The 26,304-nt window shown below is 52.1% G+C and overlaps 1 non-coding gene across 1 annotated transcript; it reads right to left on the bottom strand.

The window, feature by feature from the left end:
* Positions 1 to 2,180: 2,180 nt before the first annotated feature.
* On the bottom strand, positions 2,181 to 2,253 carry TRNAF-GAA (transfer RNA phenylalanine (anticodon GAA)). Its single transcript has one exon. It is a non-coding gene; the product is annotated as a tRNA-Phe (tRNA).
* Between the last annotated feature and the right edge of the window lie 24,051 nt (positions 2,254 to 26,304).

The raw sequence follows: 26,304 nt of genomic DNA on the forward strand, positions 1-26,304 counted from the left end.
TCTCCTCTCCCCTCCTCTCGCTAGCACTCAGTCACAACAAAAGCCAAACTTTTCTGGAGGTGCATCCCTGGGGAGCTGGCTACAAGGCAGCAGGTCCGCAGCAGGCTGGGATGTGCACATTACTGTGGGACTACAGTCCAGTATGTGATGTTGTGGTGGTTTAATTCTCACCCCTCCCCGCCCCTCTTTGTTGGGCTGCTTGGTGCCAGGTGTGATTCCAGCCACATCTCCCGAGCTATACACCAATCTGTGGAGATAAGGACTGCTAACGTTAACGAGCCTGGCTCCTGCCCCTCCTGATTACTTGGAAACGGTTATAACAGCCCATCATCTCCTAAGGGCCTGGCACACCTGTGCCTGGGATGTGATCAAATGGGAACAATAACAGAGTTGCACATTCATCAAGTTCTTGTGCAACTGCTGGAAGGCAACAGAAGGTATTTGACAAAAGTCTTGGACCCTATAAACTGGCACCACAAGGGAGACCTTTTGAGCTCTCCTGGATCACAGCAGCCTGTGACCAGCATCTCCCCTGAGCTGGGACACCTCTCAGGTACCAAAACCCTTAAGGTATCGTCTGCTCCAGACAGAAGGTCAGGGCGAAGTCCACCCACTCGAGTCTCAATTATCGCCCATTGAGGAAAGCCAAGGCATTGTGAGTATTTGCTCTAAACTCGAGAGGGAAATTTTTCTTTGAGCTAGCTTCTCTTTCACCCGTTCTTTCTCTGCGTATTGGTGCGTGTGGGGGGGTACGTACCCTTGTTTCTGTGTGTGTGTTTGTCTGTTTTGTGTACGTGCATGTATATATGTATAAATTAAGGTACTGTTAAGTAAGTTAGTGTGAATCTTGTCATTTTAGAATCTGTGAATAAGTCGCTTTTCTTTCTTTCAGCATTTCTGAATTATTTTGTAATGATAAATTTCTGTTAGTTATTAATAAATCTAGATTTCTTACTAAATCATTACCATGTCAATACTTTCATCCGTGACAGACGTTCCTTGGCCTGACTGGTTGACTGGGGAGGTGCTCAGACTGGAGACAGAGGACGATCTCCTGGGTCACAGTTGTCACCGTGTTCCTGATGGGCCAGAAGGGTTCTGTAGCAGCAAGAGGTTGCAAGAGGGGAGCCCAGCCGCTTGTTGGAGCTCATGAGCAGATCTTTCTTCCTGTGAGCAGGGAGTGATGTCTGTGAGGGCTGCAGCTGGGCTGGACAGTCCCATCTAGTGTGTGAGGATATTTGGGGATGGGAACTGGGGACAGCTGGGACACTTGTGCTGTGATCCCTTGGTCTGGTGCTGATAGAGAACACAGAAGCATGTGTGATGTACAGAAAATGCAGAGGGAGGTAAATTCGGAGAATGAAAATGACATCCAGTGGTTGAGCTGGAGTTGTTTGGAAGTCACAGTGTGAGTTGGTGACCTTCCATGCTGGACTTCAGGGGAGCCACTGGTGACATTTCTGTCCTGACCTGTGCCCTTGCAGGAGGGAGGAGCGATGCAGAGGGATGTTCATGTGGGGCCCCAGAGGGGTCCCCCTGTGCTGTGTATCTCCTTGCTGCTGCCCAGAGAGGAGCATGTCTGTGTTTCATCAAGTGTTGCAGCTGGGGGGCAAAGGGGGCCAAGAATCTCTGCTCAGGACAGTGTGTGACTAAAGAACACTGCGCCCATGTGCCACGATCCTCAGCACGGCTTATTCAGCTGTCCAGGGAACATCAGAGGTCTGGCTGTGACAGACCTCTGGAGAGAGGATACTCCCATTCAGGCCTCAACTCCAAAATGTGCCTCTCCCTGGGACTGGGGGGATGGTGGCCTCTGGTCTGGGAACTGAGGTCCAGGTGCAGGATGTGTGTGAGGAGGGGAGCAGTCTGTGCACCACTGAGAATGAAAAAGATGAGAGGGACAAGGTCTTTGCAGAGACCTCGCAGAGGAGAGATCCCGATCCTTGTGGAACAGGGAAGGAAGCACAGCTGGAGACCACCCCAAAGAAACACTGAATGGAGAGTCCTGCCCAGGGGGAGGCTGGGGGCTTGTGGTGCTGGAGGAAGGCTCCTTCTAACCTGTAGATCTGCAGCTACAGAGCACGGGCAGTGCTCTGGCAAGAGGTGAAGGAGCAAGGAGGAACCAGGGCAGGATGGAAGAAGGCAGATGGGCTCTGCAAAAATCTAAGGGAGAAAATCACTGCTGAAGCCTGGGGTTGAACCAGGGACCTTTAGATCTTCAGTCTAATGCTTTCCCAGCTGAGCTCCTTCACCCCTGCCCCAGCAGCCCTTGTCCCTGTGCCACCCCTGCCAGGCCACAGGCTGACACCCATGAGGAGAGCTCCTTGGGGACATGCCCAGGAAAAAGCTGTGCCCCGTGCCAGGCAGAGTGGACCTGGCCTCTCCCTGCCTCCATGGCCAGATGGGCTCCAGGTGTGGGGTGGGTGCCAGCCTACAGTGGGAGTGCCAAGATCTGTGTTGGGCCTTAATTACAAATGTGATGGTGATGAAGGCAAGTGGGCAGGCCAGGCACGTGCAGCTGCAAAGGCTGAGGGTGGAAGAGGTGTGGTTTGGTAGAAGACCTCTTTCACAGGGAAGAGAAGGCCCAGGGGAAGCCGAGCTTGTGCTGGTGCCATAGGCTTCTGCTTCATTCTTGCCTGAGCAAGAGTGTTTTGTTCAGTGTTGGGACACCATATTTAGGGGAAAAGGAGGCTTGAAAACCTACAAGGATCTGGATTGCACAACTTCTCAGGGCTACCTCTTCCAGTGTGTGTGACCTCATGGTTATGACCTCATAGACTTCATGGTCCTCATCTCCTGCCTGAACAGTCTTTCAGCTTTTGTCATTGCCTCTCATTTTCCCACCATGCACCACTATGAAGAGTCTGGCTCTATCTTCTTAACCACCTGACAGGTACTGAAATACTCCTGCGAGGTTTCCCAAAGCCTTCTTGTCTCCATACTGGACAGTGTTCCCTCAGCCTTTTCTCAGGTGGAAAGCTCTCCAGCCCCCTGCATGCCCCCACACACACAATTGTATTGGTGCCCCTTCACTGAACTTGCTCCAGTTGATCAATGTCTTTCCTGTACTGGGGGCAGGAGGTCCCACACTCAGTGCAGAACTGGGCATGTGGTCTAGCGAGCACTGAATGGGGGGGGAGAATCCCTCCCCCTCATCTCCTGGTCATGCTCCTCTTCATACAACCAGAATGCTGTTGGCCTTCTTGCCTGCCAGAGCTCACTGCCAACTCATGTGCAGCTTGTTGTCCACCATGACCCCCCAGGGCCTTTTCTGCTGAGCTGCACCCTACTCAGGGAGGTTGTCCAGGGTTAGGCCAGCTCAGGGCAGGACTTGGAATTTCTCCTCTCTGAAATCTAGTAGGTTCTTGTTGGCCCAGTCTGCCAACCTGCCGAGGTTACTCCAGAAGGCAGCCTGCCAGTGTATGCATTGGTCCCCTGACGCAGCTTTGTGACATCTGCGAACTCTGTCAGCTCCTTGTACAGGGTTCGTGTGTGTGGTGGGGGTTTTTGCTAGTGGGGGAGGGGGCTAAAGTGATGGCTTCCTGTGAAGAAGTTTCCTGAAGTTCCCCCAGCTCCAAGTCAGACCTGCTTCTGGCCAAGGCCAAACAAATTAATAATTATGGCTGAACCTCTGTGATACCATATTTAAGAAAGGGAACCTGTGAGGAGGAGTTGAACTTGTGAGGAGGAGTTGCGAGGAGGACACCTGTGCAAACACCAAGATCAGTGAAAGGAAGGAAGAAGAAGGGGGGTGGTGTGCATCAATGCAGAGACTCACACTGCATCCTGTGGTGAGGTGGCAGGGCCACCCCCCTGCCACCCATGGAGGTCCATGGTGAAGCAGAGGAGGACCCCATGCTGGAGCAGGTGGCTCTGCCTGAAGAAGGCCGGGAGTCTGTGGTGGTTTAATCCCTGCCGGGGTCTGAGACCACGCAGCCGCTGCCCCTCCCCCACAAAGGGAGTGAAATACAAAGCCCCAAGACTGAGATAAGGAAAGGTTTAATACAACAGAGCAACAGCAACACAACAAACAATAACAATAAGAATAACAGTGATAACAATGAACAGAGCAAAGTATATACTGATACAGCAGTGAGAGAACCGGCTGCGCCAACCCACGCAATCACCGATTCTTCCCGCGCTCGCGCCAGGATGTGACATCAGCATGATATATGGATAAGCCGGCTAGAGATTCCCCCGCCGCTGCTGGGGAAACTTAACCCTATCCTGGCTAAACCAGTACAGACTCTGAGGGGAGAAGCCCTCACTGTTGTAGTTTAGTGCTGGGAGGACTGCAACACATGGAGGTAACCCATGACAGAGCATCTTGAGAAGAATTCACCCTGTGATGAGGATTCACATGAAAGTTCATGGAGGATGGTCTCCCATGAATGGGGCCACATGCTGGGGCAGCGGAAGAGTGTGAGGAGTCTTCCCCATGAGGAGGAAGGAGCAGCAGAGACAACACGTGATGAACTGACTGTAACTCAATCCTCTGCCCCTCTGTGCTGCTGTGGGGCAGGAGGGTGAGAAATCGGGAGCAAAACTGAACCCAGAAAGAAGGGAGAGGTGGGGGAAGGTGTTTTTAAGATGTGATAATACTTCTCACTGTACTACTATGTTAAATTTTGTTGTTGTTAATGTTTGAATTAAATTGATGTTTTTTTTTTTTTTTTTTTCCCCCTTACTGGATCTGTCTTTTCCCCATTACCACAATGGGTGAATCATCCCTCTCTGTCCTTATTTCAGTTCCTGAACCTTTTGCTTTATTTTCTCTTTCCCATTCCCAAGGGGGAAGGGGTGACTGAGCAGCTGCGTGGTGCTCAGTTTCCCGCTGGGCACAAACCATGACAATGATGGAGATGGGGCCCAGGTCAAGGAGAGAGAGGTTGAGGAGGAAGAAGTTCATGGGGGTGTGCAGGTGGTGTCACAGGCGATGGTGGTGATGATGAGGCCGTTGGCCCAGGAGGGCAGCCAGGGAGATGCCCAGGAAGAGCCAGAAGTGCAAGAGCTGCAGCTCCCCGCCTGTCTGTAAATGCCAGGAGGAGGAACTCAGTGATGGAGCTTGCACTGGACATTTCTTCCCTAAGGATCCAGGACCTGTGCCAGGAGAACACAATGACAACTTAGGAATCACTTTGCTGTACAAAATCAGAGACATATCTCATAGAGTGTCCCCCCTCCACCAACACACGTACTAATTTCTTCTGCTTAGCAGGACATCAATTCAGTTCCATGGCTGGAGCTCTGCTTCATGCTGGCTGAGTGAGCCCTGAGGAGCAGCACCTCTTGCTATAGGCTCCCGAGGTGTCCATCTTGCTCTAGTCTAGGGGGTACCTGTGAGCAGCGGGGATGCAGCAACCATATGTGATGATAGTCAGAATTTCTCAGATGAAATTCCCATTAACATCGAAGGGATTGTCAGCAGGTGCATGCTCAGTCATAAAGGAAGTTGGCTGTAGAAAGGAGTTCTAGACTTTTTTGTTGTTTATTTGCACAGCCCTTCCTTGCCCCACCCCATCTCACCTGGGGAGTGTTATCTGAAATCAGAAATCCTCAGCATTTCTGCTGTACTCAGAGTAAAGAGCCATGAGCCCTAAGAGGCAAAAGGCTCTTGGTTCCGGTGAGGTGAGCTGGTGGGGAGGACTCACAAAGTCAGTGCCTGACTCTGCAGATAATTCTCCATCCCCAGAGAGCCTGACAGCATGAACAAGAGCAGCACAGGTGAGTGGAGAGACAAGAAGAGATAGAGTGATGGTCCAGTCAAGAAAGGCCAGCAGAGAGACAGCCAGGCATGGGGGAGAGACATCCCCTTCCCAGATGTGCACATCACCATCCCAGATAGCAACTTCGGAGGGCCCTGCCCTCACCCCTCTGCTGGGCAGAGGGGAATGATCAGGTGGCAGGAGTGATGCACCTCCTCTGAGCCTCAGGTGGACAAGGAGCCTACTCATGCCCTGGAACTCATGGTTGTGAGTTCTAGGATGTGCATCTCAGCCGGGCGGGAGAGAAGGCATAAAGAGGGGTTGCTCAGGGGAAGGGATCTGCACTGCAGGGGATGATGGGAGGTGCCATATATCCCCTGAAAGGAGATTTCTGGTAGACGTTTTCTTCAGTCGCTGCCCATGTCTCTGCTTCCTGCAGCTGCCTCTGCCAGGATCTGCTTCGCTGTCCCCATGTCTGATCCCTGTCCAGGCTCACAGATGCCATCCCAGCTGCTGTGTGCTCAGCTCTGCTCTGCAGACACCTCCAGGGACAGGGCACTGCCCAGGGGCACCTCTGTGTTTCAAAGCTCAGATTGGCAAATCATATGAACACTGATGAGGCTGGAAAGGTGATGCTGTAAGCCATAGGGGATTGATCTGATGCTTCCAGACTCATTCATCACTCGGAGAAACAGACTGGGAGTATCAGTGCCTTTTCCGAACTAGTGTGTGTAATTCCTGCCTCTTAATCCCCACACGGCAAACTTGGAGTAGAAAACTGACATTACATGCTCCTTCCCATCCAAGTAAAACCCCCCTTTTTTCTCCATTAGGAAAATTTCTCTCCAAGGATGGCTAGCCTATAAGCCAGAGCTGTGAGCAGCCCTGACCCATGCAGCACCCTCTGGACAGCAGAAGGACCCTGCCCTGCTGGGGGTCTCTCCCTATCCCCACAGCTTCTCCACACAGTGCTGTGGGGAGCTCCCTGGGCAGGCTGAGTGCTGACTCTGGCAGGCGGCAGAGTCCCTGCCCCAGCACACAGCCCCTGGGGTGCAGGGACCCTGCTCTGAAGGACAACCCTGGGCACCCCTGGCTGCACCCACGGCTGCACACCCCTGCAGCCATCCCCAGGAGAAGGCAGCCGCCATGGCCTGTCCCTCTGACAGTGCAGCAGGGAAGCCTTGCTCTGGAGCACGTCCTCCTCCTCTAGACAGGAGGGAGATTCCTGGGGCCTGTGCCATCTTGACCAGATCCCTCCATGAACTGCAGCTGCATTGCCCTGCACCCAGAGACTGACTGTGTCAATGGCCCTGATGATTTCTCCTCCTTTGAGCCATCAGTATTCTCCTACTCCCGACTGCCTTTAAGCTCTCCCTGCCTCACTGCTCTCATGTGCCTGCCGGCAGTGCCCTCAGCCCTGCTGCGCTTTGCAGAGGAGCTGCTCCTGGGCAGAGCTGTCTCTCTGCAGCACTGCCCACTTGCCCTGAGCAACCTCCATCCCAGGAGCCCGGCCCAGTTCTGCAGCACAGGACCAGCCCAAGGCATTTTAATGAACCCTCGGGTGGGTTTCGTGCCAGTTCCATGAATCTCAGACACAGTGAAGAAGCTGAATAAACCTCTGAAGATTCAAAGTTAGATTCAAACTACAAAGTTTCTTGTGACTTTAATGGGTCCCACTGGGGGACACTGTTGACAAAGCCTCTCCAGGCTCCGGTTAGAGCAGAAATGTGGAGGCAGTGATGACAGGTAGGAAAAAGCAAAGGAAAGGTGGCTCTGATACTGAGGAAACCTGGATGTGTTTCATGAAACCAAAGGACCAAGCCCTGACCCCATTAACCAAAGGGCCAAACCGTGACCCCCAGTGCCTGGGGAGGGAGATCCTGTCCCTCACATATTCCTCAGGGCTCTTCCTGGGGCAGTGGACAATGGAGATGTGCACCTCCCAGGCTCCTGAGTAGGGACAAGGGGGCAATGAGGCGCCAGTGCTGCCAGGGACTGTGCCTCCTCATAGGCATCCGTGTCAGAAACAACAGCCATGGCCAAAGTCAGGAAGAGGCTGACTTTACTGGGGGCTTTTTGCTTTTCCACAACCCTGTGTCACCTCCACCACAGGATAAAATAGGAATCTTATTGCATCACCTACACCTCTTTCCCTGCAGGCTGTAGTCACCCACTCAGCTGTCCCACCTTGCTCTCTCCTGAGCATCTTCCTTCTTTTCCTGATATCTCACCGCCCACCTTGGCTATCCCAATATCTGCTGAAGGGACAACAGAGCAAGGTGCAAGCCATACAGGCTGCTTTTGGAGCTTATTGACTTGTCCTGAGAAGGGTGACTGTGGATGCAGTGAGGTGAGGTGCCCTTTGGGACTTCATACTTACAAACAAGGAAGAGGTGTTCAGGGATGTAACAGTCAGAGGTGAGAAGGTAGAGCTGTGGCCCCTGAAAGAATGGAACAAGGCTTCCTGAGAGCAGGCTTTGGCCTGTGGAGGGACTTGATTGGAAGAAGCCCATGGGATACCACCCTGCAGAGAAGAGGGATACAGAGAACTGTTTGATGCTCATGGATCTCTTCCAGCTCCAGAACAGTCCACCCTGGCATGCAGGAAGTCATAGAAAAGTGGCAGGAAACTTGCATGGAGAAGGGAGCTCCTGACTAAAAATGAAGCATGAAGAGGTGTCACAGAAAAGGTGGAAGCTGGCTGCCTTCCAGCCTCAATGGTTTTGTGAGTCTGTGCTGAAGAGAGCTGTGTTTATGTGTGTGTGTGTGTGTGTGTGTGTGTGTGTTTGTGTGCTTGCCTGTGCACGGGTGAAAAGGGAGACAAGGGATCCCAGGGCCTGGTTCTAGGTAGACAGAAGGCCTAAGACCAGCTCTTGAGGCATCCATTTTGCCTGTCTATATAGGTATATATCTGGCAGTAGCATGTTATCGCAGACCAACAGCCCACACTTGTTTCTCTTTCTCCACTGACTGTGGCTTTGATTGGCATAGAAACCTTTCCTTGCACCACGGGTCTTCGATAAAGCATTTGTGGGGCAGGAAGGCTGGGTCAGTGCAGGGACAGGGCTGGCTCTGACAGGGCTCATGGAGCAGCTGCCAGGAGGTGACACCACGGACTGTTCACAAAGGATAAATTTGTGTATATTGACTTTGTTGTTTTTAGGAAGGCAAAGCTGGCCTGGAGCCAATGGTTGTAAAGGAAAGTCAAGAGCAAGCAGACAAGCTTCAGTCACTCATTAGATGCCAAGGCTGAACAAGGGAAATGCAGGGCTGCTGCTGAATGGGGAGGGTGATTTCATAACAGCAGACACAGATGGGGCTGGGGGACTCAACACCATCTTTGCCTGAAACTTTATTGAAAAGGTGTCCAGGCCTCAGTGCTCAGGGAAGGGGCCAAACGAGCAGGAGAGCACGTACTGGCAGGAACCTCAGGGAATGCAGCAAGGACAAGTGCCAGCATCTGACCCTGCAGGACATCCCCCTGGCAATGACACATGCTGGGGGCTGCCTGGCTGGGAGAAGCCCCATGGGAAAGGTCTTGGTTGGGTTGGGCAGGAGGCAGCCGTGTGCCCTGGCAGCAAGGGAGGCCAGCGGCTTTATGTCCAGGAGTATGGCCAGGAGATCAAGAGAGGGGATGGTCCAGGTTACTGCATCCGGATTTCAGACCCCAAGTACAGGAATGATGTTGGAAAGCTGGAGGGGGGTTGGTGAATGGCCCCCAAGACAGGCTGGGGCTGGAACACTTTTCCTGTGAGGAGAGGCTGAGGGAGCTGGGCTTGTTCAGCCTGGAGGAACAAAGGGTGACGGGGATCTTACTGCAGCCTGTCAGCACCTATGAGGACATAAGTACAGAACTAGGCTCTGCACCATGGTGATGTTAAGGGCATGAAAGAGGAGTGTTGGGTGAAACAGGGGATGTTCAACCTGGAGATAAGGGCTGGAACACCTCCCCTAGGAGCACAGGCTGAGAGTTGGGATTGTTCATCCTGGAGAAGACAAGGCTCCGGGGAGAGCTTATTGCAGCCTTTCAATGCTTAAAGGAGAGACTATTTAGTAGGACCCGTTGTGATAAGGAAAGGAGTAATGGCTTTACACTAAAAAAGGGAAGATTTAGATTTGACATCAGAAAGACTTTTTCATGCTGAGGGTGTGAGACACGGGAAGAAGTGTCCCAGAGAACAAGTGGATGCCACTCTCCCTGGAAGAGTTCAAGTTCAAGTTGGACGGGGCTTAGAACAACCTGGTCTAGTGGAAGGTGTCCCTGCCTGTGGCAGGGAGGTTGGGACTAGATGATCTTTAAAGGTCCCTTCCAACCCAAACCGTTCTGTGATTCTGTGGTTCTATGATTCCATGGCTCTATGACTGACTGTGCAGGGCAGAATTCCAGTGCAGATGTTTGAGGTTTTTTTTCCTAAGTTCATACTCCCTCCTGCACAAACCAATTTACAAAATTAAAGAGCCTTTGCAATCCAGACTAGGGCAAAAGCTCCAGCAAATAATGTAATATAGATGCATAAGCTGCAGTTCAAGTGCCCATATTTTGAGTGACAGGCTAACTTCACAGAATCACAGAATCGTGTAGGTTGGAAAAGGCCTTGAAGATCATCCAGTCCAACCATTGACCTACCACTGACAGTTCCCAACTACAGCATATCCCTAAGCGCTAAGTCAACTTTACTCTTAAACACCTCCAGGGATGGGGACTCCACCACCTCCCTGGGCAGCCCATTCCAACGCCTAACTACCCATTCTGTAAAGAAATGTTTCCTAATATCCAGTCTAAACCTTCCCCGGCGCAACTTGAGGCCATACACCTCTTGTCCTATCACTTGTCACTTGGTTAGAGAGACTCATCCCCAGCTCTCTGCAACCTCCTTTCAGGTAGTTGTAGAGGGCGATGAGGTGTCCCCTCAGCCTCCTCTTCTCTAGACTAAACAACCTCAGTTCCCTTAGCCGCTCCTCATACGACATGTGCTCCAGACCCTGCACCAGCTTCGTTGCCCTTCTCTGGACACGCTCGAGTCATTCAATGTCCTTTTTGTAGTGAGGGGCCCAAAACTGAACACAGTAATCAAGGTGCGGCCTCACCAGTGCTGAGTACAGGGGCAAGATCACTTCCCTGTCCCTGCTGGCCACACTATTTCTGATGCAAGCCAGGATGCCATTGGCCTTCTTGGCCACCTGGGCACACTGCTGGCTCATGTTCAGCTGGCTATCAATCAACACCCCCAGGTCCCTCTCTGACTGGCAGCTCTCCAACCACTCCTCCCCAAGCCTGTAGCACTGATGGGGGTTGTTGTGGCCCAAGTGCAGCACCCGGCATTTGGCCTTATTGAAACTCATACAGTTGGCCTCAGCCCATCGCTCCAGCCTGTCCAGGTCTCTCTGCAGAGCCTCCCTACCCTCGAGCAGATCAACACTCTCACCCAACTTGGTGTCGTCTGCAAACTTACTGAGGGTGCACTCGATCCCCTCATCTAGATCATCAATAAAGCTATTAAAGAGGAGTGGCCCCAAATCTGAGCCATGGGGGACACCACTCGTGACCGGCCGCCAACCGGATTTAACTCCATTCACCACAACTCTTTGGGCCCGGCCATCCAGCCAGCTTTTTACCCAGCGAAGCGTGTGCCCATCCAAGCCGCGAGTAGCCAGTTTCGCCAGGAGAATGCTGTGGGAAACGGTGTCAAAGGCCTTACTAAAGTCAAGGTAAACAACATCCACAGCCTTTCCCTCATCCAATAAGCGGGTCGCCCTGTCGTAGAAGGAGATCAGGTTTGTCAGGCAGGACCTGCCTTTCATAAACCCATGCTGACTAGGCCTGATCCCCTGGTTGTCCATTATATGACTTCTAACGGCACTCGAGATGACCTGCTCCATGACCTTCCCTGGCACCGAGGTCAGACTGACAGCTCTATAGTTTCCTGGATCCTCCTTCCTGCCTTTCTTGTAGATGGGTGTCACATTTGCCACCCTCCAGTCCAATGGGACCTCCCCAGTTAGCCATGACTTCAGGTAGATCATGGACAGCGACCTGGCGAGCACATCTGCCAACTCTTTCAGCACCCTTGGGTGTAACCCATCCGGTCCCACAGACTTGTGTGCATCCAAGTGGTGTAGCAGGTCTCTGACCACTTCCTCTTCAACTGTGCTGACGTCATTCTGCTTCCCCTCCCGATCTCCCAGCTCATGAGGCTGGGTGTCCAGGGAACAGCCAGTTCCACTGCTAAAGACTGAGGCAAAGTAGGCGCTGAGCACCTCAGCCTTTTCCTCATCCTTAGTTACCATGTTTCCCTCTGCATCCAGTAAAGGAGGGAGATTTTTCCTAATCCTCCTCTTGCTGTTAACGAATTTATAGAAAGATTTTTTGTTCTTCTTAACAGCTGCAGCCAAGCTGAGCTCTAGCTGTGCTTTGGCTCTCCTAATGTTCTCCCTGCGTAACTTCACTATGACCTTACAGTCTTCATGAGAGACCTGGCCCCTCTTCCAAAGGCAATAGATTCTCCTTTTGTTCTTGAGATCCAGCCAAAGGTCCCTGTTTAGCCAAGCTGGTCTCCTTCCCCGCCTGCTTGTTTTTCGGCACACGGGAACACCCTGCTCCTGTGCCTTTAAGACTTTGCTCTTGAAGTATGTCCAGCCTTCCTGGACTACCATTTTCTTCAAGCCAGCCTCCCAAGGGATTCTGTTAATCAGTCTCTTGAACAGGTCGAAGTTAGTCCTCCAGAAGTCTAAGGTGGCAGTTTTACTAACCCCTCTCTTTGTTTCTCGAAGGATCAAAAATTCAATCATCTCATGATCACTGCACCCAACATGGCCTCCAACCTTTACCTCCCCCACAAGCTCTTCCCTGTTCACAAGAAGCAGTTCCAGGAGGGTATCTTCCCTGGTCGGTTCACTCACCAGCTGTGTGAGGAAGTTATCTTCCATACATTCCAGGAACCTCCTGTATTGTTCCTTCTCCACTGTGTTGTGATCCCAGCAGATATCTGTGAGGTTAAAGTCCTCCACAAGAACAACGGCAAGTGACTGCGAGATTTCTCCCAACTGTTTGTAGAAAGCTTCATCCACCTCACTGCTTTGGTTGGGGGGTCTATAGCAGACTCCCACAGCAAGATCTGCTCTATTGGCCCTTAACCTGATCCACACACTCTCAACCCCATTATCACTATACTTGATTTCTGAGCTCTCATAGCATTCTCTTACATATAGGGCCACTCCACCACCTCTCCTTCCCTGTCTATCCCTCCTGAAGAGCTTGTAGCCATCAATTGCTGCACTCCAGTCGTGTGAGGCATCCCACCACATTTCTGTTATAGCTACTATGTCATAATTCTCATGCTGCATTATGGCCTCAAGCTCCCCCTGTTTGTTGCTCATACTGGTGCATTGGTATAGATGCACTTGAGATGAGCTCATGAATCCAACACCCTCTTGTGAGCATGGGCCCCATTCCCTACCAGACCCTTCTCAAGTGCTTCCACGGTTCCTGAACATCTTTCCCTTCTCCCAAATGAAGTGGCAGAGGGAGAGCCCTCACCAGTCCACCAGCCTTCAAGCTTTGGCATATTTCCCTTAAGCTTGTTCCTAACATGCCCAGTTATCTCCCCGTCCCCCCTCATATCTAGTTTAAAGCCCTGTCAATAAGCCCTGCAAACTCCTGCCCCAGAATCCTTTTCCCCCTCAGAGACAGCTGCATCCCACCTTTCTCATTTGTCGCCAGCAGACCAGGTGCCTTATAAACCTCGCCATGGTCAAAGAACCCAAAATTCTGACGGTGGCAGCAGTCTCTGAGCCACGTGTTAATCAGATATGTTTTCCACCCTCTATCAGTGGTTTTCCCTTCCACTTGAGGGATTGATGAAAACACGACCTGAGCTCCAGAGCCTTCAATTAGCCACCCCAGTGCTTTGAAGTCCTTTTTGAATGGCTTAAGACTTCTTTCTACCACCTCATCGTTACCTGCCTGGATAACCAATAAGGGTTAGTAATCAGAGGGCAGCACCAGACTAGTGATTTTCCTTTTAATATCTCTGACCTGAGCCCAGGGAGGCAGCAGACCTCTCTAAAGTATGGGTCTGGTCGACATATGGGCCCCTCTGTACCCCCCAGAACAGAGTCACCCACTACAATTACCCTCCTTTTCTTCTTACTTGAAGAAGTCGTAAGTCTTGGGGCTGAGGGACAAGCAGTAGATGACTCACCAGGTGAGTCCTCATTTCCATCTTCATTTGGCTGGCTGTCTAGTTCCAACACCTCATACCTATTGTATAATGACAGCTGGGAAGGTGAGGAGGGTGGAGGAGGTTTTTGCTTGCCTTTCCGAGTAAGGACCTGACTCCATTCCCCCCTGCCCTCCACATGCCTTCGTTCTGCCTGGTGAGAGTAGGAGAGGCAGTCATGTATTTCTTGTAGAGCCTCTACCTGTTGTCTTTGACTCAGAGTGTAGCTCCACCAGTCAATCTCATTTTCACACTCTTTGATCGTTCTCAACCTTTCTACCTCCTCCCTCAATTCGATCACCTGCCTGAGCAGATCGTTTACTTGATCACACCGCACACAGACGATGTCTCTGACTCCCTCCGATGCGAGTGCCAGGCTCAGGCACTCTTGGCAAGGAGAGACCTGCACAGCCACCTGTTTGTGCAGGACCTCTGTCTGAGTTCTCACATTCTTCATCACTTTGCCTCTGGGTCGTGTTGTGACCATGGTCCTTGGCCAGGAAAGAACCAATCCCTGTGTGCTGTTTCCCACACACAGTGCTCTCACATCCCTGCAGTGCTGTTCCTTCCCTCCTCTCTCTCCAGTACTGATCAAATGCTTGCAGGGACCGAATGTACCTTGTCCAGTGGCAGGGTCTCAGCCCTGCCCTACAAGCTGCCTAGATGCACTCCCAGTCACGTACTACCTGAACACCCTGGGCTCGGTGGGCAGCGACCAGGTCGCTGCCCTCCCACAGGGTTCTTATCACCGAATTAACGGTGGGTCGTGCTGGTTCTGGCCACGGTAACTCAGAAGCCCTCCCAGCTCGTTACTGAGGGGTGGGGTGTGAGCTGGTCTCCTCGGCGAGTGACCGTTGGTGTCTTTACACCTCGTTCAAAACAGGTGCCACTGGCTCTTGGCTCTGCCCACAGCTCACAGTGCCTCAGCTGCCTGCCCACCGGCTTGCCAGTCTCCTTAGAGCTGGCTAGCCACCTTTTTGTCTCCAAAAAGATTCAAAAGCCCCCCAGAAAAGCTCCTTTCCGGTCCCTTTTGCCGTGAATCCCCCCAGTGCGGCCTTACCTGCACTGGAGCTGGTCTCCTTGGCAAGTGACCGCTGGTGTCTTTACACCTCGTTCAAAACAGGCGCCACCGGCCCTTGGCTCCGCCCACAGCCCACGCCGCCTCAGCTGCCCGCCCACCGGCTTGCCCGTCTCCTTAGAGCCAGCTAGCTGCCTTTTTGTCTCCAAAAAGATTCAAAAGCCCCCCATCAGTTTTTGATGCTGAGCTGTCCTGACACCTAGTTCCATCATGATTCCCTTCAGGTTTACCATCATGGGTAAACAGAGTCACACGGAGTGCCAAATGCTGTACCACCCCTGGCACTGTCACCTTGGATCAGATACCTGTGAGGAGAGGAGGGAAATGAAGGGAGCCCTGTCTCACTCCTGCTGTTCCCCAAAGCAGACTATTCCTCATCCTGAAGGACTTTCTCAGCCAATGGAGAGGCACATGGGAGAGCTTCAGTGTGACAGGATGGGCGCGACCAATCCCAGGAGTCTGTTCCAAGGTGTTCGCATCATTCCTGGGAGAAACTGTACCCAAACACAAGTCCTCTTTGCTGCCATACAGCCCCTCTAACTCATAGTGCACATGGAGAACAGAGTAGTGTCTTTCCTCCAATTCTACAACCTAATTTCAAATTCTGAGCTTCTCATCCAAACCACTTTCAAATGCTCCCAGATTTGTTCTATCTAGCCATCCCCAGCCCTGCAGCCATTAATGGGCCTGTCTAGAAGCACTGGATGCAAGTCTGGGCTCTGCAGAGCCCCACCAGACACAGGCTTCCCTTTGAGCAACAAGTTCCCCCTCCTGTGTACACTGGGCTCAAGAAGAAGACGTTTAGGAGACATTTGAATCTTCGAGTCCCACACAAGACATGTTAAGGGCACAAGCACATGACTGGAATCTATAATCCTTAGATCATGGGTGCTTTTTGTGTAAAAAGCAACTCCCAAGAAATATTAGAATCTGACTTTTTATCTTTTTTTTTTTTATTATTATTATTTTGTGGTTTTATTTAAAAAGAAAAAAAAAAAAAAAGAGGGGAAATATAAATTTTTCTAAGCGGTGAGGTTTGTTCCTTGTCATTGTCTCCATGTTTGCTCTGTCAGGTCTGTGTCCTGGTACATTATGATTTCTGGCTTCCCCTTTTTCTACTGGTTTCCCAACTGACAGCTCCTGCCCCAGCCCCACAACCTAGGGACAAGCCAGAGTATGCTGGTGCCCATCTGCCCTGATTGCATGCTGCTGCTCTCAGGTCTGGAGACCTGGAACTCTCAGGTCCCCACAGCTGAAAGATAATAAACACAAAGTCCCACAAAGCCAAGGCACACATGGCAGGGGATGGGGGGTGGTCAGTCCAGCATCTGGGAACAATGACCTGCCTTCCTGGCTGTGGTGGGGCTGTTGCACCTCAGAGGAGGGAGTGGCCTGGGGACCCCGGAAGGCACATGGGCCCAGTGTTGGGCTCTGACATCTCCTGTGAACCCAGGAGAGCTGAGACCATGGGACAGCGAACCACCGCCCTTCCCAGAGCGGGGCAGAGGACCCAGGGGTCTGGGCTGCCTGTCCACGCTCCTCTCCTGCCCAGACACCAAACTGTGTTCTTTGGGGGATGGTGCTCACTGGAGCCCCACTAAGAACCTGTTTCCTGCTGTGCCTCCAAAACACCGGGTGCCCCAAGGGCTGGCACCGGCTGGCCCTTGCCTCTCCCAGCCTCATGGCAGGACACTCCAGTTTGCCCTAATCTGCTTTATCTGGGGGCACATGGCGGGTGGGTGGGAAGGGGATCTCCTTTACAGAGACACCCCAGGCGCCTGGGCTCCCTCAGCCACTCTGGTCATCACAGTGGTGCAGCCAGAGAGGACCCGGGCGTCAGGGTGCTGGCAGAGGAGAGGGGATGTGGACACGGAAACACACACACACGCAGAGCGAAGCTTTGCTGAAGGGGTTTATTGATCATTAGAGGGAAATGACCCAGGGCTCCCGGGGGATCAGGTGGGGTCATCCAGGGATGATCATCTCCTCATGCCGCTGGAGGGGGACAGGACAAGGGTGTCACCACCAGCTCCGGTCCTGAAAGACAGAGCCCAAAATGTGACCCCCAGTGTCAGCTGGGACATGAGAGGGGCCTTGTCCCCACCATCTCTCCCTGCAGAGTCCTGGGGAAGGAGAAGGGTATGGGAGCCCTCAGGATACCCAGGACAGGACTTGGCTCTCCTGAGACCCCTATGGCACCCAGAGCCCCTGCCCAGTGTGTCATTGCCCTGGGATGCCCCTACATCTCCCAGAGCCCTGCCCAGCCCTCACAGTGATCCTGGGTGTCTGGATGGCACCAGAGGCCCTGCCTGGCCTGCACAGTGACCCTCTGGGGCCATAGAGCCCCACGGAGTGCATGGAAAGGCATGGGGGCATCTCTGTCCAGCTCACCCTGGGACATGGGGCAGGGACAGTCCCGTCTGTTTCCCTCTCCCATACCCAAGGTCTGCCCACGCCTGAGAACCCCTGGGGCCCGGGGTCCTTTGTGGGGCTGGAGACACCCTAATCCTGCTCACCTAGACATCAGCAGATACAGCCAGACTTTTTTGGGGCAGAAGCTCCACCATCATGTCATCCAGAAGAGGCTGGGGAGAAAGGGAGGGTTAGGGACACGCTTGAGTACATTGGGGTGTACTGGGAGTCATTGGACAGCAATGGTGTTCTCAGGGCAGGTGCTTCTGGCACAAATGTTGTATGTGTGTATGTGAGCTTGTATGGTGGTGCACAGAAAGGAGTAGGCGTCCTGGGGAAGGGGCCCCCTGGGCACGTGGCTGTGTACTGGGGTGTCCTGGGTTGCACTAGGATGTAATAAGATGGATGGGAATGCAATATAGATCTTGGGGAAAGGTGCAGGGGTATCCTCTGGGGTTGCAGTGGGGTGCCCTGGGAATTACTGGGTCACACTGGGAAACCTTGAAGTGTCATGGCCATTGGATAGGAGGGTCTGGGGCCAGCAAAACTTGTGGTACCTACCTCAGCTCTCTTCACCTTCCCGAGTTTGAATGATGCCTGTAGAGAGACCATGAGACCTCAGTGGTCACTGGGATGTCCCCAGTCCCAGCAAGGGATGGGACGACCACATTGCCCTCCAGTTCCCCTGACTGGGTGCCCTCCAATCCACCCCACTACTTACCACTGCACCATAACCTCCACTTGCTTCGAGGAATGCCTAGGGAAGAAGAGCAAAGAGTAAACTGGATCTTGGTGGTGCTGGGGCACAGGTATCCCCAGTCCCCCAAGGCCCATGACTTCCCCCTGGTCTGAGCAGGAAAATCCCTTCTGCTCCCCTCAGCCCTACTCCTCCAAGTTTCACCTGGGATACCTGTTCATGCAGGGACTGGGGTTAGGGATGGAAACAAGGAGAGTGTGGGGAATTCAGGGCCTCCAAAGAAGAAGGCGGTGATGGGGACCCAAAGACAGGGTACTGGGGTGAATTAGTGGAATCCAGGGTACTGGGCTGGGGGGTTTGAAGGCACAGGACTGTGTGATGCAAGTCTGGGGTGAAAGAATTCAAGTAGAGGGGGCACAGGGACTTCAAATACAGTGGTTGGAGGTGTCAGAATGAGGAGGACTGTAGAGGACAAAAAGGACAGAGAATGTTTGGCAGTGGGGGATCAAGGAAGGGGATTTGGGGACACTACCACAGTGGACAGGATGAAAAGCAAAGGACTGATGGGAAAGATGGAAAGAAAGGCATTGGGAGTGATTAAAGGGAGAGGATTTGGGGACCCAAGATAGGACACGGAAGAGATCCCAGGGAAACATGCCTGAGGGGACCAATAGGATGTGACGGGGAGGCACAAAAGAGAGGGAGGTGGGGCACCAAGACAAGAAACCGGTGGGGACCCTCCCAGGGAGGAGGCATGTCTGAGCATTCAGTGAGGAACGTGGGCTCTGGGCACAAGAATATTAATTGCGGGGGAAGGGGAGGAACCGAGGGAATTGTGGAAGGTTGAAAGCTGTGTTGCCCAGGGCTGGAGGTGCAGGGCAGCCTGGAGGAGCCCCTTGCCTGGGAAAGGGAGAGGCCAAGACAAGGGGTTTCCTGCTCCCCACTATAATTCTATTCTGCAGGAGAGCTGATGTCCTGCAGCCAAGACCCATCCCCAGCCTTGAGCCCCTTCCTGTGGCACTGGGGACTCACCTGAGCATCTTCCGGGGTGCACAGCAGGATGGTGAAGAGCAGGGCCACGCTGAGCACTGCGACCTTCATCTTCCTCTGAGGTGTGGTGAGTGCTGGGTGAGGCTGGAGAAGGTGAGGGGCAGATTTATCCCTCCCAGGACTCCTCCTTGTTCCTCCCAAGAGTCTCCAGGGCAAAGCCAGGCTTGGCAGAGACACCAGCTCTGGCACAAGCCCAGACCCAGCACAGAGTCACCCCCACCTCTGGCACAGATCCAGCCACCTTCCCTGGCATCAGTCCAGCTTCCTGCATGGGGCAGCTGCACATGGAAGGGCCCAGGAATCTGGGGGTGGTGAAGAGCAGGTGGACAGAGCACTCCTGATATCCAGAAACCCTACAGTGATGCCCCACTCCTCCAAAACCATCCTCCAACAACCTCCCAAAGCCAGGTCCCCCCATCTCCCAGTGCCCCTCACGTCCCAGAGCAGTCTGTCCCTTCAGTGCTCCACCACAGATGACACCAGTCTCAAATGACGTGTCTCCAGGTAGAATTGTCTCTGCCCCCTCTCCAGCTCCTTGAGTAAATGGGGGACTGGGACTGGTCCTTCTTCCTGGACACAATGGACCCCAGGATTAGGGAACATTGGGAAGTGGGATGAGAACTTGGGGCATGGACAATGGGGTCAGCCACATGACTGGGATCTTCAGTCACTGGAGGCACTGGGCAGCACTGGTGAATGTTGGGCACTGGGACACCAGGGCTCAGTTTGGGGTAAGTGCTGGGGTGGTCGCAGTGTCCAGCTCCAGCCCACCCATTTCCCTTGCAACACAGGCCCAAAGCTGGCCCAGTACACAGCCATGGCCTCCCCAGAGCAGAGATCAGAGGGGAATATCCCCTGCCCTGGCCTCACCCTGGCACTCCCTGGGGTGACTGGGCTCCAGACAACCTCCAGACAACCTGGGTCCCACTCTGCAGAGTTATCCCTGGATGGTGGATCCAGTGACTTTGTCCTTAACAAGGCTCTGGCTCCAGCCCCGTCCCTGGCTGGGACTCGGACACAGCTCACCCAAGGCCCTTGTCCCCACGTAGTGTCCCTTCAATGCCCTCGTCCTTGGCCCAGGCCAGCGCTGTCCCTGAGCAGGATGTGGCCGTCCAGAGGGACACAGTGAAGCAAGTGCTTGTCTCCAGGCAGCCACTCAGAGCTAATTGCAGGGACAGAGCTGCCCTGGCAAGAGGAGGGAGGTTTGTCCCCGCAGCATCTCTGAGAAGCTGTGTTTGTCCAGGGCCCATGGCACAAGGACCACATTCAGAAAGCTCAGTGCTTCATGAGACTGCCCGATTTGGGAGAGTCTGGGAGGGTTAAAGTAGCCTGGATGCCTGGGCTCCCTCGAGCCCAGAGGTGGGCACAGTCCCAGGGGAACGGCCTGACAGCCAGGGTGCCCCTCTCCTTTGGGAAAGCCTGGTGGCAGGGAAGTCCTGCAGAGCGGTGCTTAGAGCAGGCTGGGGCATGGAGCTGCCTCCCCGGGGACACCGTGTCCCTTTCCCTCTGCCCCCCTTGCCTGCCCTGCAGCTATCCCTGCCTTTCCAGGGTAGTTTCCTTCACAGTAGCCCTGGCCCAAACATCCCCATCCTGGGGGCCCTGGGCAGCATCCTCTGGCGAGTGTGGGGCAGCGGCAGTGTGGGGTTGTAGGCAAGGGGTTCAGCTCTGCACTTGGAGTTGGGAGAGCTAGTGGGTGAAGCTGCTGGCCTGGCTCGCACAAGTCAAGCAGGACCTTTTCCAGCCACCTGGCACCAATGCACCCATTTTCTCTGGTTTAAAGGGAATGAAAGGGCTCAAAAAAATTAATTACTGACAATTATCACTAAACTCTGATGTGATGTATTAAGGCTTTGCTTGTGTTTCTTCGTTTGTTTCAAAGCTTTGCTTGTGTTTTGCTTCATTTGTTTCTCAAGGACTCCTGACTCCTCAGCTGTTTCCTTAGGTCTTTTTGTCTGTTTAGGTAAAACTGAAACACTCGTTAGGCTCACAACATAAATCACTGATAGCAGACTCATAGCCTTCAGCGGACACTTGAGCAACTCCTAGAATGAGATAAGGGGGGGCTCGAACAAAGAGACACAGAGACCTATTACAGGGAGGATGATTCTGCTGATTTAGGAAGGAGACACCTGGACTTTACTTCACAGCGCACGCTCTAGAAAGGTCAACTAGCGAACACTGTGAAGAAGACTACTTACTTCCTCCCTTACCACTGAGGACCCTCACCCTATTTTCACTACACATGCTCAGACTATGCAAATGAATTCTGGGAACTCATTGTCATAAGACACCCTTTTTCTTAGAAATTTAATGAATATGTATGATTTGTGTGTATGTAAACGGATGTCCCTTACTAATTCTCGGAAGCCCTTATGGTAGAGAATCCCCAGGGTGACCCCAGCGCTGCTAGTAAAGAATACCTGCGTAACAGTAAAAAGACTTTACTCTTGAGTGATTTTCTTTGTTTCACGTTTGTGACACTCACACGATCTGCTGTCATTGCTCTGCTCAAGCATGCAAATGCCCCAAACTGCAGAGGGAATAGCTGGTTCCTCTGTTAGCAGGGATATACTCGTGATGAAGATGGACATAGTTTGGATCCACATCTCAGGCACCCCTGCTTTGCCTCCCTGCAGATGCACACAACTATCAGCAGAGATAGATAATATGACATATATTTATTTATTTATGCATAATGCGGGTATTTCTCCAGATGGTGGGAGGGGATAGGTCCAGTAAGGTCTCAATCAGGAGGTGCAGCACATAGTTACTTGTCTCTTTCGGTAGCTGAGAGTCAGCAGTAACCACATGTAATGACCAGCAAAGCCACTGGCTACACTGAGCAACAGCAGCACTGAATGCATTGGGCTCACTGCCTGTGCTGAGTTCGTGGGACATCACCATTATGGCAGCAGATCCAGGAACACTTTCTAAGGCTGGCACGGTCCTCTGTAAACTCATTCTCTGGTTGATATGTGCCACAGTAATTCAAGCCGCCACGCTGTGCTTCCCAATCACCATTCACTTCCAAATCCACCCAGCAGTCCGTGTCACATGTCTGAAAGTAAAATAGTGCTGTGTTATAGTCCTCTGTCTATGAGGGTGTGAGCATCATTTTGTTTTGCGAGACACAAGCTGGGAATCAAAGACTGATGGTATAAATCTGGTCTAGGTTTTGAAGTCAGTGGGAGGTTTGACTGAGTTCAGAGAATCCAAGTTGTCACTGTTTTTGTTCCCACGATGATACAGACTGCTGTCACGGCTTCAAAGAAATAAAAATACACTGAGGAGTGGTTCAGGAGAACTGTAAATGGCTCAGATTCTTCACTGACATTATATGTCATTTTTAAGGGTTATGCTTATATCTTTACGGGACACTAACCGTAAATAAGAGCTCTGTTGTGGATCAGTGGTGAGAAGATTTAAGGCAACTGACTTGAATATTTGCTTTGGAAATTGCCCAAAGGCAGGCAGTCACCTGGAAGATTGTCATTGTAACAGATTCTGCTTTGTGCGCTATCTATTAGATAACTAGGTTACACAGTGCTGTATTTTTTATCATATTTAAATATGCTGTGACATCATTTGTATTCTGAAGTTATTTTGAAAAGAACTGATGAATTGTACGCACTGTCATAACTGAGGAATATTGACTCAGGAGCGGTCAAGGCTGCGTTTAAATGCCAATCAGGTGGATGGCATTTGACAGCCACTGAATATTAAAGGTGCAATGAAAATGCTCGAACTACTTCTCCTTTGGTGGAAACACTTGGTTCATCTGTTCATCCTGCAGAGGTATATGGGGTCGGAACCTAAGCAATCACCCCATCTCTCCCCTCTACCATTTGGAGCTGCACCTTCCCCTGCCCCGTTGTAGGAAACCCAGAGATGGAGGCAGGGAGGGAGAGAAACCAACCGAGGCAGGCACGGAAGGGAAGGAGAAGGGATGGGGGGATAGAAGGAGGGGGAGAGGCAGCTCTGCAGCACTGGCAGGTGTGTCAGTGGGGACAGACGGAGAGTTTTCCGCACATTTACATCTTGCTTCCCATCTCCCAGTGCCCTCCAGTTCCCAGTGTCCCGTAGTACCTGCGGAGGTTGGGGGAAGGACAGGACTCAGCAGGGGGGCTCTGTCCTGCTGTGCTGCTTTTGGCTGGGCTTGAGTGAACAGCGGAGTTGTCCAGAGCGTGTTAGAGGGAACTTACCATGGTGATTTCTGTTTCACAGTTGTGGGTCGTGCTACTGACTTCTCTGGGCTCAACATCAGTTTATCTGCTCTGTCCATGCTCCCTTTTCTGTTGTACATGTTAAAGGCTGGTTTGGCTTTTGCAGTTTGCTGTGCTCTGTAGGGGTTGGTGGTGTTTTGTCTGGGAGATGGACTGTAAAACCTCTGGCCTTGAGCTTAAAAATCAAGTATTTGAGCTCTGCACTGATGCCATTACTCTACTTTGGGAATCATCTCATGGAGGCAATCAACAATTACACTTTTTCCTTTTCTGCTCCAAGAGGTTTTCAGTGGAGGAAACACAGAATGGTACATTCACTATCTTCTTCTGCATGGCAGATATTTACTCCCTTGTTACAAAACTCTTCAATATCTTGAACATCCTTGGGTAACAAAAATACTCCTATTGGTACTTGTCAGTATTTTTTTTTTTTTTCAGCTTTTTCTAGGCTTAACCAATTATTTAGGAATATCACTAATATATATTAATATAAAGGCAGGGACATGAGATGTTATACTCGGGTTCTGCTACAGGCCACCCAACCAGGAAGAGTGGATGAAGTCCTCTAGAGACAGATGGGAGCGGCCTCACCTTCACAAGCTCTGCTCCTCATGGGGTACGCCAAGCACCTCGATATCTGTTGGAGGGGCAACACAGCAGGGTATAAGTAATCCAGCAGATTCTTGGAATTTGTCGATAATAACTTCCTTCTCCAAGTGACAGAGGAGCCAACAAGGAGAGTGGCTTTGCTGGATCTTGTTCTCACCAAGAAGGAGCTGGTGGGGAGTGTGAAGCTCAAGGGCAGCCGTGGCTGCAGTGACCATGAAATGGTGGAGTTCAAGATCCTTAGGGCAGCGAGGAGGGCACACAGCAAGGTCATTACCCTGGAGTTCAGGAGAGCAGACTTTGGACTCTTCAGGGATCTGCTTGGCAGGGTAACATGGGATAAGGCCCTAGAGGGAAGAGGGGCTCAAGAGAGCTAGTGGATGTTCAAGGATCACCTCCTCCAAGCTCAGGAGTGAGGCATCTGGACAAAGAGGAAGTCAGGTAAGAATGCCAGGAGGCCTGACTGGATGAACAAGGAGCTCCTGGACAAGCTCAAGCATAAAAAGGAAGCCTACAGAGGGTGATAGCAAGAACTGGTAGCCTGGGAAGGATACAGAGAAATTGTCTGAGCAGCCAGAGATGAGGTTAGGGAGACCAAAGCCCTGATAGAATTAATTCTGGCCAGGGACATCAAGGGCAGCAAAATGATCTTTTACAGTTATGTTGGTGAGAGAAGGAAAATGTGGCCCCTCTCTGGAAGGAAAAGGGAGGCTTACTCACCTGGGATATGGAGACGGCTGAGGTATTCAATGACTTTTTTGTCTCAGTCTGCATGGGCAAGTGCTCCAGCCACACCACCCAAGACACAGAAGGTAAAGATGGGGACTAGGAGAATGAAGAACCCTCCACTGTAGGAGAAGATCAGGTTTGAGACAATCTAAGGAACCTGAAGGTGCACAAGCCCATGGGACCTGATGAAATGCATCCATGAGTCCTGGGGGAACCAGTGCATGATGTGGCTAAGCCACTATCCATCATATTTGAGAACTCCTGGCAGTCTGGTGAATTTCCCGCTGACTGGAAAAAGGGAAACATAAACCCCATTTTTAAAAACGGAATAAAGGAAGTCCAAGGGGACTACAGGCCCATCAGTCTCACCTCTGCCTGGTAAGATCATGGATTGAATCTTCCTGGAAACCATGCTATGGCACATGGAATATAAGGAGGCGATTGGTGACAGCCAATGTGGCTTCACTGAGGGAATATCCCGCCTGACACATTTGGTGACCTTCTACAATGGGGTTACAGTGCTGGTGGATAAAGGAAGAGCAACTGACGTCATCTACCTGGACTTGTTCAAAGCATTTGACACTGTCCTGCACGACATCCTTGTCTCTAAATTGGAGAGACATGGATTTGACAGGTGGACCACTCGGTCGATAAGGAATTGGCTGGATGGTCACACTCAAAGAGTTAGGATCAACAGCTCTGTGACCGAGTGGAGAGCGGTGACGAGTGGCGTCCTCAGGGATCGGTGTTGGGTCTGGTGCTGTTAAACATCTTTGCTGGTGACATGGACAGTGGGATCGAGTGCACCCTCGGAAGGTTTGCCAATGACACCGAGCTGTGTGGTGCAGTTGACACGCTGGAAGGAAGGGATGTGCCATCCAGAGGGACCTGGACAGGCTTGAGAAGTGGGCCCATGAGAACTGCATGGAGTTCAACAACACCAAGTGCAAGGTCCTGCACATGCGTTGGGGCAATCCCATGCACAAATACAGTCTGGGTGAGGAGTGGATGGAGTGCAGCCCCCAGGAGAAGGACTTGGGGGTATTAGTGGATGGAAAACTGACTATGAGCCAACAATGTGCGCTCGCAGCCCAGAAAGCCAACTGTGTCCTGGGCTGCATCAAGAGAAGTGTGGCCAGCAGGTCGAGGGAGGGGATTCTCCCCCTCTGCTCTGCTCTCATGAGACCCCACCTGCAGTGCTGTGTCCAGCTCTGGGGCACCAACATCAGGAGGACATCAAAGCGGGTCACAAAGATGATTGGGGACTGGAGCACGTCCCTTATGAGGACAAGCTGAGAGAGTTCAAGATGTTCAGCCTAGAGAAGAGAAGGCTCCGGGGAGACCTTATAACAGCCTTCCAGTACTTAAAGGGGCTACAGGAAAGATGAGGAGGGACTCTTTATCAGGGACTGTACTGATAGGGTGAGGACTAACAGTTTTAAACTGAAAAAGGGGAGATTTCAATTAGATATAAGGAAGAAATTCTTTACTATGAGGGTAGTGAGACACTAAACAGGTTGCCCAGAGAAGTGGTGGCTGCCCACTCCTTGGAAGTGTTCAAGGCCAGGTTGGATGGGACTTTGAG

This window comes from Strix aluco, unplaced genomic scaffold (assembly GCF_031877795.1).
Source record: "Strix aluco isolate bStrAlu1 unplaced genomic scaffold, bStrAlu1.hap1 H_2, whole genome shotgun sequence".
Lineage (NCBI taxonomy): Eukaryota > Metazoa > Chordata > Aves > Strigiformes > Strigidae > Strix > Strix aluco.